This window comes from Rutidosis leptorrhynchoides, chromosome 11 (assembly GCF_046630445.1).
Source record: "Rutidosis leptorrhynchoides isolate AG116_Rl617_1_P2 chromosome 11, CSIRO_AGI_Rlap_v1, whole genome shotgun sequence".
In the NCBI taxonomy this organism is placed as follows: domain Eukaryota; kingdom Viridiplantae; phylum Streptophyta; class Magnoliopsida; order Asterales; family Asteraceae; genus Rutidosis; species Rutidosis leptorrhynchoides.
Window position 1 is genome coordinate 32,655,702 of NC_092343.1, and position 17,313 is coordinate 32,673,014.

The window sequence follows — 17,313 nt, forward strand, 5'->3', positions numbered from 1 at the left end:
CGATCCCAACTATTTCTGAAATCGATAACACATGCTCGTAGCATGTCTTCAAGGGTCTGTATCGTCCTTTCACTTTGCCCATCAGTTTGTGGATGATAAGCGGTACTCATGTCTAGACGAGTCCCCAATGCTTGTTGCAGTGTCTGCCAAAACCTTGAAACAAATTTGCCATCCCTATCAGAGATAATAGAGATTGGTATTCCATGTCTGGAGACAACTTCCTTTAAATATAATCGCGCCAACTTCTCCATTTTATTATCTTCTCTCCTTGGCAGAAAGTGTGTCGATTTGGTAAGACGATCGACTATTACCCAAATAGTATAATAACCACTTGCAGTTCTTGGCAATTTAGTAATGAAATCCATGGTAATATTTTCCCATTTCCATTCTGGGATTTCAGGTTGTTGAAGTAGACCTGATGGTTTCTGATGTTCAGCTTTGACCTTAGAACACATCAAACATTCTCCTACATATCTCGCAATATCAGTTTTCATACCCGGCCACCAAAAATGTTTCTTGAGGTCCTTGTACATCTTTCCCGCTCCGGGATGTATTGAGTATCTGGTTTTATGTGCTTCCCCAAGTACCATTTTTCTCACATCTCCAAACTTTGGTACCCAAATTCTTTCGGCTCTATACCGGGTTCCGTCTTCTCGAATATTAAGGTGTTTCTCCGATCCTTTGGGTATTTCATTCTTCAAATTCCCTTCTTTTACGACACCCTGCTGCGCCTCCTTTATTTGAGTAGTAAGGTTAGTAAGAATAATTATATGCATAGCTTTTACCCGCATAGGTTCTATGTCCTTTCTACTCAAAGCGTCTGCTACCAGATTCGCCTTCCCCGGATGGTAACGAATCTCAAAATCGTAATCATTCAATAACTCAATCCACCTACGCTGCCTCATGTTTAGTTGTTTCTGATTAAATATGTGTTGGAGACTTTTGTGATCGGTATATATCATACTTTTGACCCCATATAAGTAGTGCCTCCAAGTCTTTAATGCAAAAACAACCGCGCTTAATTCCAAATCATGCATCGTATAATTCTGCTCGTGAATCTTCAATTGTCTAGACGCATAAGCAATTACCTTTGTTCGTTGCATTAATACACAACTGAGACTGATAGGTCAGATCATGTTGAGATTAAGAGAAATGATAAGATAGAATGAGATTCGGTAAGTAAGAAGGAGATTCTGTATGAGAGAGAATCGGTACAATTTACATTCCACAGCTTCTAGAACTCAGTTACAATACAATGGCTAGCTAATTAGGACTACTTAGGTTCCTTATATAGCCCTCTTCTAAGGAACCTTCATTTAAGCATGTTTCACATTAACACTATACAACATCGGGATCCTAACAATCTCCCCCTTAGTGTTAATTGTGAAATTAACAATATAATCCTATTGTAAAATCTTAAGAGGTCCAAATGTTAGTTTCCATCATGAGCCATCTGGTTTTGAAACTTCTACTTGATTTTCTGAAATTTGCTTAGAAAGTTTCCAGACTCCCCATGCTTTTCTTGGATCTCCCTCATGTAATGGATATTCATCCATTTCTTTGAAATATCTTCTCTTTCTCTGGCCACGAAGAATCTCAAACTGTCTTGTACGGATCAGGAGCTTCAGACGATCTCTGATATGCTTTATAAACTCTCCAAGACCCATTTTTGTATCAAAGTCATTAACCTTGCTTTGATGAATTTTAAGATACTTCAGTGCAGCCTTAAGGATCCTCCCTCTCCGTAGTCGGCCTGGCCACTTGGTTTGTTGAATAGTTTGTGCGGAACTTTGTTACCGAAATACCAGGGAATCAGTAGACAGAACCAAAAACATATTCCACCATAGGATAGTTAGTTAATTAATTAGATTACTTTAGATTACTTTAGTTTACCTTAGATTAGATTACATTAGATTACCTTAGATTGCCTTAGATTAAATTAGATTACCTTAGAATTAGATTAGTTTAGTTTAGCTTATTATAATTTAGCTTATTTGAGAAAAATTAAAAACAAAAAGGCATACCTAGTGTATGACCCAAACCCGATCTAGACCAGGGCCGTTGTTATTCGTACCTGATCCAGACGCAATAATCTCTAAAGCACGCAAGGAAGCACGAATCAGAAACCAAATGGCGTTACGCGTTACTTTAGCAGAAAGCACGAAACCCTCGATTGAAGGTCGTGGAGGACCAATCAGATTTCCAGAGATTCAAGGACACTCGTTCGAGTTAAAACATCACATCATCCAGCTCATTTAGAATAGCTGTCAGTTTCATGGATTACCGAATGATGATCTTAATTCTCACCTTGATAAATTCATATATCTTTCGAACTCCTACAAACAGCCAGGGATAGGACAAGATATAGTCCGGCTATACTTGTTCCCCTATTCTCTCACTCATCATGCTCAAACTTGGTTTGAAGGACTGGAAAAAGATTCCATCACGTCATGGACGGAGATGGCGACTAAATTCCTAACCAAATATTTCCCTCCTTCTAAACAAACCAAACTGAAGAGTGACATCATTAACTTCAAACAAAGTTATGATGAATCTCTTTACACTGCATGGGAGCGTTTCAAAACCCTGCTGAAGAAATGCCTTAATCACCAGTTAGAACGGTCAGCCCAGATCTGTACCTTCTACAATGGTCTTACGGTAAATCATAGGACGACGATCGATGCAGCAGCTCAAGGGAATCTGATGAACCAAACCGCAGATGAAGCATGGGAATTGCTCGAGAACATGACGATGCATCATCATGACTGGAACAGTGGTGAAACAACTTCATCATCTGCCCCACTCTCTGCACTTAACAATCAAACAGAGGCCATCAAATCCCTCACGGATAAGATGGAATCTCTTGCAAAGCAACTCGGAGAATTGAAGACGCAACCGCAGCAGGTTAACCAAGCTCAGACTTGTGTTAATTGTACAAACCCGCAACCTACTGAAGACTATCAAGTTGAGTACGAAAACCCTGATGGTTCAGTCTGTTACGTTCAATACCCAGCTCGTCCACCAAATCCCGGATTCAATCAACCACCAAGGGTTAATCAATTTCAGCGAAACAATCAACCTTTCTGCTATCGCTATCCACCTTATCCAGCCCAACAATCTCAATTGACCTACGATCAACCACTTCCACTCACTGGTCCCCCAGTTGAGGAGAATTCCCCTACCACCCAGATTACAAAAGCAACTAACCCCACTCTCGGAGCTGATGATCAGTTAACTCAGTTCATCCAAGGACAACAACAGTTAAATCAGAGAACTGCAACCAGACAAGATCAGACTGAGATACTAATGAGAAATCAATTGTCTCTGCTCAAAAGTTTGGAAATGCAGCTCGGACAGTTATCACAATGCCTTGAAACCTGACCGCAGGGAAGATTGCCAAGTAATACTATCCAGAATCCCCACATAGAAGAAGCAAAGCAAATGGATTCCATAATCCCAGAGGAAGAACCACGGAGAAGGTCAACTAGGCTTAAGAATAAATCAACATATACTCAGAAGCTGACCCCTGAAACTCCAGTTCGCGTACCTTATCCTGGAAGGCTACAAGAAGAACCATCCAAGCTTGATTCCTTCAAACTTGATGGAAGATTCTTGGACACTATGTCCAAAGTTCCCAACCAGAAGAGATACATCCGAAGGCTTCTATCTACAAAGGAGAGGATACCAGACTCTAACAAAATTCCACTAAGTGAAGAATGCTCTGCATTACTCAAAAACTCTCTACCACCTAAGCTAGGAGATACGGGTCGATTCGTTTTCCTGTGTTCAATCTACCAATCTGGAACCATTCATCTGCTAGCAGATTTAGGAGCAAGTATCAACCTAATCCCCTACTCTCTCTACAAGAGATTAGAGTTAGGAGACTTGTCACCAACCAAAATGACAATCCAACTTGCCGATCATACAATTCGATATCTTAAGGGCATAGTTGAGAACGTTTTGGTGAAATTCGACAAATTCTTGTATCCTACGAATTTTGTAGTAATGGATATTAAGGAAGACCTACACACCCCAATAGTGTTAGAAAGACCTTTCATGAATACGGCTAGGACTGTCATTGATGTGTACAATCAAACCATGATCTTACGATCACATGGGGAGATCGTTACCTTCAAAATTGACAGACCAACCGATCTTTCTGGACAGGCATAGATGTTTGCTATTTCCACCAGACAGATCACTTCCGATGATGAGTCATTACCATCAGCCGATGATATCGAGATGGGTGTCGAATCACAGTCTGTAGACGACCCAAAAATGGAAGAAGAGGATCCCAGTGAAGAAATAGAGGAAGAGGAGGAATCTGAAGAGGAAGAGGAAATGGAAGACGTAAAAGAAACTGCGACAACACCCGTTCCAAGCACTGAGCGTCATGAAGAAATAATGAGGCTTGAAACGGCAGATCACAGTTTAATCATTCGCTTCAAGAAGAAGAACGACAAGGCTGAGGTTAAGGATATAGAAATTAATCCTGTAAGTATCAAAGTGGAGAATCAGAATACTGAAGAAACCCGTTCATCAGACGCATCCTCAGAGGAACCAGATACCGATGATGACGAGGAAGAGCATCACGAAGACATTCTGACTAACTCACACTTTCCAACCGAAGTAGATCAAGGGGAGCCGGACTCTTCTTCAGATCGAATTCCGGTTATATCCACACATGCAGATATGATTACCTTCATGAATGATACCGATGAATTTGAAGACATTCTCGAAGCCATCCGAAAGTCAACCATTGATTTTTCGCTACGCTTAATAGAACAAATCATGGCTATCAGAGAAGAGTACCACCTCTATCTCCGAAGAGAAGACAATGATGTTGAAATCCTAGAAGAACGCATTCAAGACTTTATCAATTCTCTTCACGATCATATCTATCACGAAGAAAGGCAACGAGAGCATAACTCAGTAGTTCGCACCATTCTCGAAACAAGATTCTGTCGAGATCAGAAGATCATTTACTCTAGGGTTTATAATGCCTTAGCCGGATCTGCACTTCCGTTCTCACGAAACGAACGAGCACTACTGACTATCATCTGGAAGCATATGGATCTTTCCACCGGTTACCCGACTTATCACTCTGATTTGCAAATGATCGAGGATATTCATAGTTATTTTGCTCTTCTGGATAGAGATAATTTCGAAAGCACACCTGACAGACTAGTGATTTACGTAACAATTGATCACCACGCTGATCTGATTATCAAAGAGTTACAAGATGCTGTCATGAAGGAAGCAAGATGAAACAATCTGTTCTCTCATCTTGAACCAGATCGAGTCAACATTGCCACCTATGTTACGAAGCAGCTATCACGTATCTTCCACGAATCCACAGATCGTAGTTTCATATTTAAAGCTGGATGTCGGGAGATATACTCAAAGACGGTTAAATTAATACTCGGATCAGGATTGCTGTTCACTTCTTTCCAGCTTCATCTCTTAACTAATCTGTGCAAAGCTACAGACTCTTACTGTGGAGATCACCGTTCCGAAGACTTCAAAATTCTAAAGATACAGTTTCTGACATTGTTTGAAGACCTCCGAAATGAGCATCCCGTCAGAGAAATCATCAACACCAGCACTGCTACCATGATTGACATTCATGGGTCAACCAGCAGAGCTGTGGATCATATTCTCATCGGACTTCAAGACTTATCAAGAGCCGAAACTACGCACTACTTATCGTTCAGAAGATCTTCAAGAGAAGTACCGAACTTGTTACCACTATTGGTCCGACACTTTCTCAGAACTTATCCACCAAGACTCACATTCCCTCAAGAAGACCAAGATCACAACCATCAACAAGGAATGTTTGCTTTTTGAAGAATCACTATGAAATGTCCCGTTCTTATTGATTAAAAACGTTCCATATTAATTGATTTCATTGCGAAGTTTTGACCTCTATATGAGACGTTTTTCAAAGACTGCATTCATTTTAAAACAAACCATAACCTTTATTTATTTCATAAATAAAGGTTTAAAAAGCTTTACGTAGATTATCAAATAATGATAATCTAAAATATCCTGTTTATACACGACCATTACATAATGGTTTACAATACAAATATGTTACAACGAAATAAGTTTCTTGAATGCAGTTTTTACAAAATATCATACAAGCATGGACTCCAAATCTCGTCCTTATTTAAGTATGTGACAGCGGAAGATCTTAATAATCACCTGAGAATAAACATGCTTAAAACATCAACAAAAATGTTGGGGAGTTATAGGTTTAACCTATATATATCAAATCGTAACAATAGACCACAAGATTTCATATTTCAATATACATCCCATACATAGAGATAAAAATCATTCATATGGTGAACACCTGGTAACCGACATTAACAAGATGCATATATAAGAATATCCCCATCATTCCGGGACACCCTTCGGATATGATATAAATTTCGAAGTACTAAAGCATCTGGTACTTTGGATGGGGTTTGTTAGGCCCAATAGATCTATCTTTAGGATTCGCGTCAATTAGGGTGTCTGTTCCCTAATTCTTAGATTACTAGACTTAATAAAAAGGGGCATATTCGATTTCGATAATTCAACCATAGAATGTAGTTTCACGTACTTGTGTCTATTTTGTAAATCATTTATAAAACCTGCATGTATTCTCATCCCAAAAATATTAGATTTTAAAAGTGGGACTATAACTCACTTTCACAGTTTTTTTACTTCGTCGGGAAGTAAGACTTGGCCACTGGTCGATTCACGAACCTATAACAAATATGTACATATATATCAAAGTATATTCAAAATATATTTACAACACTTTTAATACATTTTGATGTTTTAAGTTTATTAAGTCAGCTGTACTCGTTAGTAACCTACAACTAGTTGTCCACAGTTAGATGTACAGAAAATAAATCGATATATATTATCTTGAATCAATCCACGACCCAATGTATACATATCTCAGTATTGATCACAACTCAAACTATATATATTTTGGAATCAACCTCAACCCTGTATAGCTAACTCCAACATTCACATATAGAGTGTCTATGGTTGTTCTGAAATATATATAGATGTGTCGACATGATAGGTCAAAATATTGTATACGTGTCTATGGTATCTCAAGATTACATAATATACAATACAAGTTGATTAAGTTATAGTTGGAATAGATTTGTTACTAATTTTCACGTAGCTAAAATGAGTAGTTTTTACCAATTTTGTTTTGCTCGCCATTTCTTCGTTTTTAATCCGTTTTGAGTGATTTAAGCGGCCACGGTTTCATATTGAACTCTATTTTATGAATATAAACATAAAAAGTATAGGTTTATAGTCGAAAATATAAGTTACAAGTCGTTTTTGTAAAGGTAGTCATTTCAGTCGAAAGAACGACGTCTAAGTGACCATTTTAGAAAACATACTTCCACTTTGAGTTTAACCATAATTTTTGGATATAGTTTCATGTTCATAATAAAAATCATTTTCCCAGAATAACAACTTTTAAATCAATATTTATCATAGTTTTTAATTAACTAACCCAAAACAGCCCGCGGTGTTACTACGACGGCGTAAATCCGGTTTTACGGTGTTTTTCGTGTTTCCAGGTTTTAAATCATTAAGTTAGCATATCATATAGATATAGAACATGTGTTTAGTTGATTTTAAAAGTCAAGTTAGAAGGATTAACTTTTATTTGCGAACAAGTTTAGAATTAACTAAACTATGTTCTAGTGATTACAAGTTTAAACCTTCGAATAAGATAGCTTTATATGTATGAATCGAATGATGTTATGAACATCATTACTACCTCAAGTTTTCTGGATAAAGCTATTGGAAATGAGAAAAATGGATCTAGCTTCAAAGGATCCTTGGATGGCTTGAAAGTTCTTGAAGCGGAATCATGACACGAAAACAGTTCAAGTAAGATTTTCACTCGAAATAAGATTGTTATAGTTATAGAAATTGAATCAAAGTTTGAATATGAGTATTACCTTGTATTAGAAAGATATCTTACTGTAAATAAGAAAGATTTCTTGAGGTTGGATGATCACTCTACAAGATTGGAAGTAAGCTAGCAAACTTGGAAGTATTCTTGATTTTATGAAACTAGAACTTGTAGAATTTATGGAGAACACTTAGAACTTGAAGATAGAACTTGAGAGAGATCAATTAGATGAAGAAAATTGAAGAATGAAAGTGTTTGTAGGTGTTTTTGGTCGTTGGTGTATGGATTAGATATAAAGGATATGTAATTTTGTTTTCATGTAAATAAGTCATGAATGATTACTCATATTTTTGTAATTTTATGAGATATTTCATGCTAGTTTCCAAATGATGGTTCTCAAAAGTGTTAGGTGACTCACATGGGCTGCTAAGATCTGATCATTGGAGTGTATATATCAATAGTACATACATCTAAAATCTGTGTATTGTACGAGTACGAATACGGGTGCATACGAGTAGAATTGTTGATGAAACTGAACGAGGATGTAATTGTAAGCATTTTTGTTAAGTAGAAGTATTTTGATAAGTGTATTGAAGTCTTTCAAAAGTTTATGAATACATATTAAAACACTACATGTATATACATTTTAACTGAGTCGTTAAGTCATCGTTAGTCGTTACATGTAAGTGTTGTTTTGAAACCTTTAGGTTAACGATCTTGTTAAATGTTGTTAACCCAATGTTTATAATATCAAATGAGATTTTAAATTATTACATTATCATGATATCATGATGTATTAATATATCTTAATATGATATATATACATTAAATGTCGTTACAACGATAACCGTTACATATATGTCTCGTTTCAAAATCATTAAGTTAGTAGTCTTGTTTTTACATATGTAGTTCATTGTTAATATACTTAATGATATGTTTACTAATCATAATATCATGTTAACTATATATATATCCATATATATGTCATCATATAGTTTTTACAAGTTTTAACGTTCGTGAATCACCGGTCAACTTGGGTGGTCAATTGTCTATATGAAACCTATTTCAATTAATCAAGTCTTAACAAGTTTGATTGCTTAACATGATGAAAACACTTAATCATATAAATATAAATTTCATTTAATATATATATAAACATGGAAAAGTTCGGGTCACTACAGTACCTACCCGTTAAATAAATTTCGTCCCGAAATTTTAAGCAGTTGGAGGTGTTGACGTATCTTCTGGAAATAAGTGCGGGTATTTCTTCTTCATCCGATCTTCTCGTTCCCAGGTGAACTCAGATCCTCTACGAGCATTCCATCGAACCTTAACAATTGGTATCTTGTTTTGTTTAAGTCTTTTAACCTCACGATCCATTATTTCGACGGGTTCTTCGATGAATTGAAGTTTTTCAATGATTTGGATTTCGTCTAACGAAATAGTGAGATCTTCTTTAGCAAAACATTTCTTCAAATTCGAGACGTGGAAAGTGTTATGTACAGCCGCAAGTTGTTGAGGTAACTCAAGTCGGTAAGCTACTGGTCCGACACGATCTATAATCTTGAATGGTCCAATATACCTTGGATTTAATTTCCCTCATTTACCAAATCGAACAACACCTTTCCAAGGTGCAACCTTAAGCATGACCATCTCTGCAATTTCAAATTCTATATCTTTTCTTTTAATGTCGGCGTTGCTCTTTTGTCGACTTTGGGCGATTTTCAACCGTTGTTGAATTTGGATGATCTTCTCGGTAGTTTCTTGTATTATCTCCGGACCTGTAATCTGTCTATCCCCCACTTCACTCCAACAAATCGGAGACCTGCACTTTCTACCATAAAGTGCTTCAAACGGAGCCATCTCAATGCTGGAATGGTAGCTGTTGTTGTAGAAAAATTCTGCTAACGGTAGATGTCGATCCCAACTGTTTCCGAAATCAATAACACATGCTAGTAGCATGTCTTCAAGCGTTTGTATCGTCCTTTCGCTCTGCCCATCAGTTTGTGGATGATAGGCAGTACTCATGTCTAGACGAGTTCCTAATGCTTGCTGTAATGTCTGCCAGAATCTTGAAATAAATCTGCCATCCCTATCAGAGATAATAGAGATTGGTATTCCATGTCTGGAGACGACTTCCTTCATATACAGTCGTGCTAACTTTTCCATCTTGTCATCTTCTCTTATTGGCAGGAAGTGTGTTGATTTGGTGAGACGATCAACTATTACCCAAATAGTATCAAAACCACTTGCAGTCCTTGGCAATTTAGTGATGAAATCCATGGTAATGTTTTCCCATTTCCATTCCGGGATTTCGGGTTGTTGAAGTAGACCTGATGGTTTCTGATGCTCCGCTTTGACCTTAGAACATGTCAAACATTCCCCTACGTATTTAGCAACATCGGCTTTCATACCTGGCCACCAAAAAATTTTCTTGAGATCCTTGTACATCTTCCCCGTTCCAGGATGTATTGAGTATCTAGTTTTATGAGCTTCTCTAAGTACCATTTCTCTCATATCTCCAAATTTTGGTACCCAAATTCTTTCAGCCCTATACCGGGTTCCGTCTTCCCGAATATTAAGATGCTTCTCCGATCCTTTGGGTATTTCGTCCTTTAAATTTCCCTCTTTTAAAACTCCTTGTTGCGCCTCCTTTATTTGAGTAGTAAGGTTATTGTGAATCATTATATTCATAGATTTTACTCGAATGGGTTCTCTGTCCTTCCTGCTCAAGGCGTCGGCTACCACATTTGCCTTTCCCGGGTGGTAACGAATCTCAAAGTCGTAATCATTCAACAATTCAATCCACCTACGCTGCCTCATATTCAGTTGTTTCTGATTAAATATGTGTTGAATACTTTTGTGGTCGGTATATATAATACTTTTGACCCCATATAAGTAGTGCCTCCAAGTCTTTAATGCAAAAACAACCGCGCCTAATTCCAAATCAGGCGTCGTATAATTTTGTTCGTGAATATTCAATTGTCTAGACGCATAAGCAATCACCTTCGTTCGTTGCATTAATACACAACCGAGACCTTGCTTTGATGCGTCACAATAAATCACAAAATCATCATTCCCTTCAGGAAATGACAATATAGGTGCCATAGTTAGCTTTTTCTTCAATAACTGAAACGCTTTCTCTTGTTCATCCTTCCATTCAAATTTCTTCCCTTTATGCTTTAATGCAGTCAAGGGTTTTGCTATTCTGGAAAAGTCTTGGATGAACCTTCTACAGTAACCAGCAAGTCCTAAAAACTGGCGTATGTGTTTCAGAGTTTTCGGGGTTTCCCACTTTTCAACAGTTTCTATCTTTGCCGGATCTACCTTAATACCTTCTTTGTTCACTATGTGACCGAGGAATTGAACTTCTTCCAACCAAAATGCACACTTTGAAAACTTAGCGTACAGTTTTTCTTTCCTCAATACTTCTAACACCTTTCTCAAATGTTCACCGTGTTCTTGGTCATTCTTTGAGTAAATAAGTATGTCATCAATGAAAACAAAGACAAACTTGTCAAGGTATGGTCCACACACTCGGTTCATAAGGTCCATGAACACAGCTGGTGCATTAGTTAAACCAAACGGCATGACCATGAACTCGTAATGACCGTAACATGTTCTGAAAGTAGTCTTTGGAATATCATCTTCTTTTACCTGCATTTGATGATACCCGGAACGTAAGTCAATCTTTGAATAAACAGACGAACCTTGTAGTTGATCAAATAAGTCGTCAATTCTCGGTAGTGGGTAGCGGTTCTTGATGGTAAGTTTGTTCAACTTTCGGTAGTCGATACACAACCTGAATGTACCATCTTTCTTCATGACAAACAAAATAGGAGCTCCCCACGGTGATGTGCTTGGTCGAATGAAACCACGCGCTAAAAGTTCTTGTAATTGGCTTTGCAGTTCTTTCATCTCGCTGGGTGCGAGTCTGTAAGGAGCACGAGCTATTGGTGCAGCTCCTGGTACAAGATCTATTTGAAATTCAACGGATCGATGTGGGGGTAATCCCGGTAATTCTTTCGGAAATACATCGGGAAATTCTTTTGCGACGGGAACATCATTGATGCTCTTTTCTTCAGTTTGTACTTTCTCGACGTGTGCTAGAACAGCATAGCAACCTTTTATTATTAGTTTTTGTGCCTTCAAATTACTAATAAGATGTAGCTTGGTGTTGCCCTTTTCTCCGTACACCATTAAGGGTTTTCCTTTTTCTCGTATAATGCGAATTGCATTTTTGTAATAAACGATCTCTGCTTTCACTTCTTTCAACCAGTCCATACCGATTATCACATCAAAACTCCCTAACTCTATTGGTATCAAGTCAATCTTAAATGTTTCGCTAACCAGTTTAATTTCTCGATTCCGACATATATTATCTGCTGAAATTAATTTACCATTTGCTAATTCGAGTAAAAATTTACTATCCAAAGGCGTCAATGGACAACTTAATTTACCACAAAAATCTCTACTCATATAGCTTCTATCCGCACCCGAATCAAATAAAACGTAAGCAGATTTATTGTCAATAGGAAACGTACCCGTAACAAGCTCCGGGTCTTCCTGTGCCTCTACCGCATTAATATTGAAAACTCTTCCGCGGTCTTATCCATTCGTGTTCTCCTGGTTCGGACAATTTCTATTAATGTGGCCCGGTTTTCCACATTTATAACAAACTACACTGGCATAACTTGCTCCGACACTACTTGCTCCGCCATTACTCGTTCCGACACCATTTGTTCCATTCGTTCTGTTAACCCCTGGTCCGTAGACCTCACACTTTGCCGCTCTATGACCATTTCTTTTACACTTGTTGCAAAATTTGGTGCAGAACCCCGAGTGATACTTTTCACACCTTTGGCATAGCTGCTTCTGATTGTTGTTGTTGTTGCGGTTATTATTGTTGTTGGGATGATTGTTGTAGTTGCTGTTGCTGTTGCTGTTGCTGTTGTTGTTGTTGTTGTTGTTGTTGTTGTTGTTGTTGTTGTTGTTGTTGTTGTTGGGCCGTTTGTTGTAGTTGCGATTGATGTTGCGATTGTTGGGATAGTTGTTGCGATTATTGTTGTAATTGCTGTTGTTGTTGTATTGGTGATTCTTATCACCGTTTTCCTCCCACTTTCTTTTGACTTGCTTCACATTGGCCTCTTCAGCCGTCTGTTCTTTAATTCTTTCCTCAATCTGGTTCACTAGTTTGTGAGCCATTCTACATGCCTGTTGTATGGAGGCGGGCTCGTGTGAACTTATATCTTCTTGGATTCTTTCCAGTAATCCTTTCACAAACGCGTCGATCTTCTCTTCCTCATCCTCGAACGCTCCCGGACACAATAGGCACAATTCTGTGAATCGTCTTTCATACGTGGTAATATCAAATCCTTGGGTTCGTAACCCACTAAGTTCTTTCTTGAGCTTATTGACCTCGGTTCTGGGACGGTACTTCTCGTTCATCAAGTGCTTGACTGCTGACCACGGTAGTGCGTAAGCATCATCTTGTCCTACTTGCTCTAGATAGGTATTCCACCATGTTAACGCAGTACCTGTGAAGGTATGCGTAGCGTACTTCACTTTGTCCTCTTCAGTACACTTACTTATGGCAAACACCGATTCGACCTTCTCGGTCCACCGTTTCAATCCGATCGGTCCTTCGGTTCCATCAAATTCCAAAGGTTTACAGGCAGTGAATTCTTTGTAGGTGCATCCTACACGATTTCCTGTACTGCTAGATCCAAGGTTATTATTGGTATGTAGCGCAGCCTGTACTGCGGCTATGTTTGAAGCAAGAAAGGCACGAAATTCCTCTTCGCTCATATTCAAGGTGTGTCGAGTAGTTGGTGCCATTTCCTTCAAAATAGTCAAATGAAACAAGTTAATCATACAGAATATTAAGAGTAGTCAATACTATCTCGTAGCATAATATGAACTCATTTATAAAAGCTTTTTCTTCATATTAGCGTTTTATAAGTTTAAAGTCGGGTAGTACCTACCCGTTAAGTTCACACTTAGTAGCTAATATACAATTCAACTACTACAATTCTATATGAAAAACTGATTATAATAATATTTCGCGTTCAAACTTTTACACAATATTTTTCAAACTTACAATACCGCTTATTTTACATATAGCATGAAATATAGCACACAATAAATTTTATACAAGATGGTTGTGAAGATAATTCTAGCTAGTACACAAGTCGTTCAACAAAGGCAATAAAGACACGTAATTCATACGTCCAGAAACAAGTCATGCATTCTGGTTTTACTAGGACTACTTGTGACGACCCGGAAATTTCCGACCAAATTTAAACTTAATCTTTATATGATTTCGACACGATAAGCAAAGTCTGTAATGCTGAGTCTCGAATATTTTGAACTATATTTTCAATTGACCTTCGACTCCTCCCAACGATTCACGAACAACTATTTTTGTAAATAGATTTATATATGGTTAAATATGTATATTTATGTACATGAATATTAACTGTAAATATATAAGATTAAATATTAAAGTTATTTATTTGAAAAAATATATTTAATGTATTTAATTATATAATAAAACCTGAAGATATATATATATATATATATATATATATATATATATATATATATATGTTAAAAAATAAATAGTAAATGATTGTAATACTCGTCTGATGTTCCGATTGATAATAAACAAGTTATAAACGAACTATATGATTTTAAAATAAACGGTGATCCGAAAATGAGCTATATAAATTTTATGCTTATTAAAAATATATTTAGAAGCTAATTAATAAATTTCAACACTTTTTATATTTCACCCATAAATGAGAGGGACAGTTGATGTAGTTTTTATTTAATAATTTATGCTCGAATCTTATACCATAATGATCAAAATAATTAAATATAGTTAATCTAAAAATTTGAGATTTTTCTGAAGACTTTTATCCGCTCCTGATTTCAAATAGCGCACGATGCACTGTCCGTGAAAACTGTCGGACATCATTAAAATCCTTTATTACACGTTTATATTTGAATATATATTATAATTTAAAAATACTATGCTTGATTTAGATTTACTGTACCTAATTGGTACCTAATTGTTAGGTGATTAAAATTTTCTATTAGTTTACTATTTTCCTTGGATTCTTTTTATTCTCCTCACAGTAATATTACGGATGCTAAATTATTGTTGTTTGCGCAGTGATTCCACTATCAAAGTGGTATGTAAATATAATATACATATAGATAAGATAAGATAAAGATACCACACACACACAAGCATAATTTTTTTTCCTTTCTGTGTACCATCTAACCACCCTTAAACATCCATCCCCACATGATTATATAATTACTCCTATAATTATTAATCATTAGATTAACTTATAAGTTATATAAACATCTATACAAATACATGATATATGAGGAAAACACACACACAACCTTTATCTTTTGTTTTGCAATCACCACTAATTTCTTCCTCTCCTCCTTGCTTCGGTAACCAAGAACCACCGGCCATCTTCAACTTTCGGCCACCATCAACAACCCGGCACCACCACCACCCCAATCACCGATCGTCACCATGATGACCACCCTACAACCTCTTTTCTTCGGCACACCGTCACCACCTAAACTCATCATCACCCTACTTGAACCAATCACCGTCGACCACCATGACTATCTACCATCACCCCCGACATCAAGCCACCGTCGGCACCACTCTACACCACCATAAACCGCCACTTTGGTTTCCAAACAAATACACAAACCCACCAAGAACAAACCCAAACCTCCACATATTCAAGTTACTATTCCGGCTACAAGATGATGACGAAAGCAAAGACGAAGATGATATATTATCAAACCTGCAATTATATAAACCCATCCATAAAACCAAGTACTAATGTCATGACAGGTTTCTTTCTTGGTTCGGTTTAAACCACAGATCGTCACTCGTTTTGGTTTCTGAATAACAATTATGATTTGATGATGAGGCGAGGCTACAATGATGATCGAAAATAGGGATGATGATAATTATAATAGGCGAAGTATGATGATGACGATGTAAAAAAAAAAAAAAAAAAAAAAAAAAAAAAAAAAAAAAAAAAAAAACGATGATGAAGAAGAAGAAGGTCTGGGATGATGATAACGTTACTGATGATGTTGAACGTAAGAAGAGGTATTACGGATCGAGAGAAGGAGATAACATCCGTTTATATAATTTTTTTTTTCTTTTTTCTCTTTTCTTTCGTTGATCAATACCTGCTGTGTGGTTTCTATATTGATTAAAATTTGGGCTGGTAACAATCTGTTTTGGTTATGGGCCGTATATAGTTAAATGGGCTTATGAAAATTGGAAGTTAAGTTGTTGGGCCAGAACGCTATAGACGGGTTATATACTCATGGGTTTGGGATTTTATCAGAAAACACAAATGGAGCCATGGTTAGGGAGTGTTGCGTATGGACGAGGTGTCGTGGGTTCGAGTCCCGTCTCTGGCGTTTTATTTTCATAAAAACTTTGAGGTAGTTTTACTTCTTTTTTTAAAGATCATTAGTTTTATTGTTATTATTATTATGTTGTTAATATTATTAATTATTATTATTATTGTTATTATTGTTATTAGTTTTATTCTTATAAAATATTATAGATAGAATCATTATTTTGAACAATATTATTATTACTAATGTTACAATCATTATCATTATTAGCATTATCACTAGATATTATTATTATTATAGTTAATATTAATTTTATAAGACTACTATTAAAATAAGTATTACTATTATTAGGATTAGGATTACAAATGGATGTTATCGAAACTTTAGTCACTAGTTTAGAAAAATTAAACGCGAAGATCATGATTATGATTAGAGAATACAAGTTATTATTATTTTTCACTAATATTGGTATTAATATCACTTTTTATAATTATTAGTTTTACTATTATTATTATTAACATATGTATCAATTTTAACAATATCGTAATTATTAATAGTATTATCGATATTAATAAAGTTATTATTATTAGTAAATCATATTATCAAAACTATCTTTTTGTTACAAATAACTATCTTAAATACACTTAATACACATATTATAATTATATTAAAAGTTTATATACCCACATATCAAACCTAATAACAATATTTATATAAATACTTATATATAACAAACTAATGATATTTTTTTTTATATAAAACTAATCATATATGTATTGATAAAATTATTTAATGTAACCATTTTAAAATATACCCAAATTAAATATACATATATATATAATATAAAATCAAAACTATAAGATATATTTGTTCAAATTACAATCATATGTTTTAATATATATACAAAATAATATAGGTTCGTGAATCCGAGGCCAACCCTGCATTGTTCAGTTGTTCAATATAGT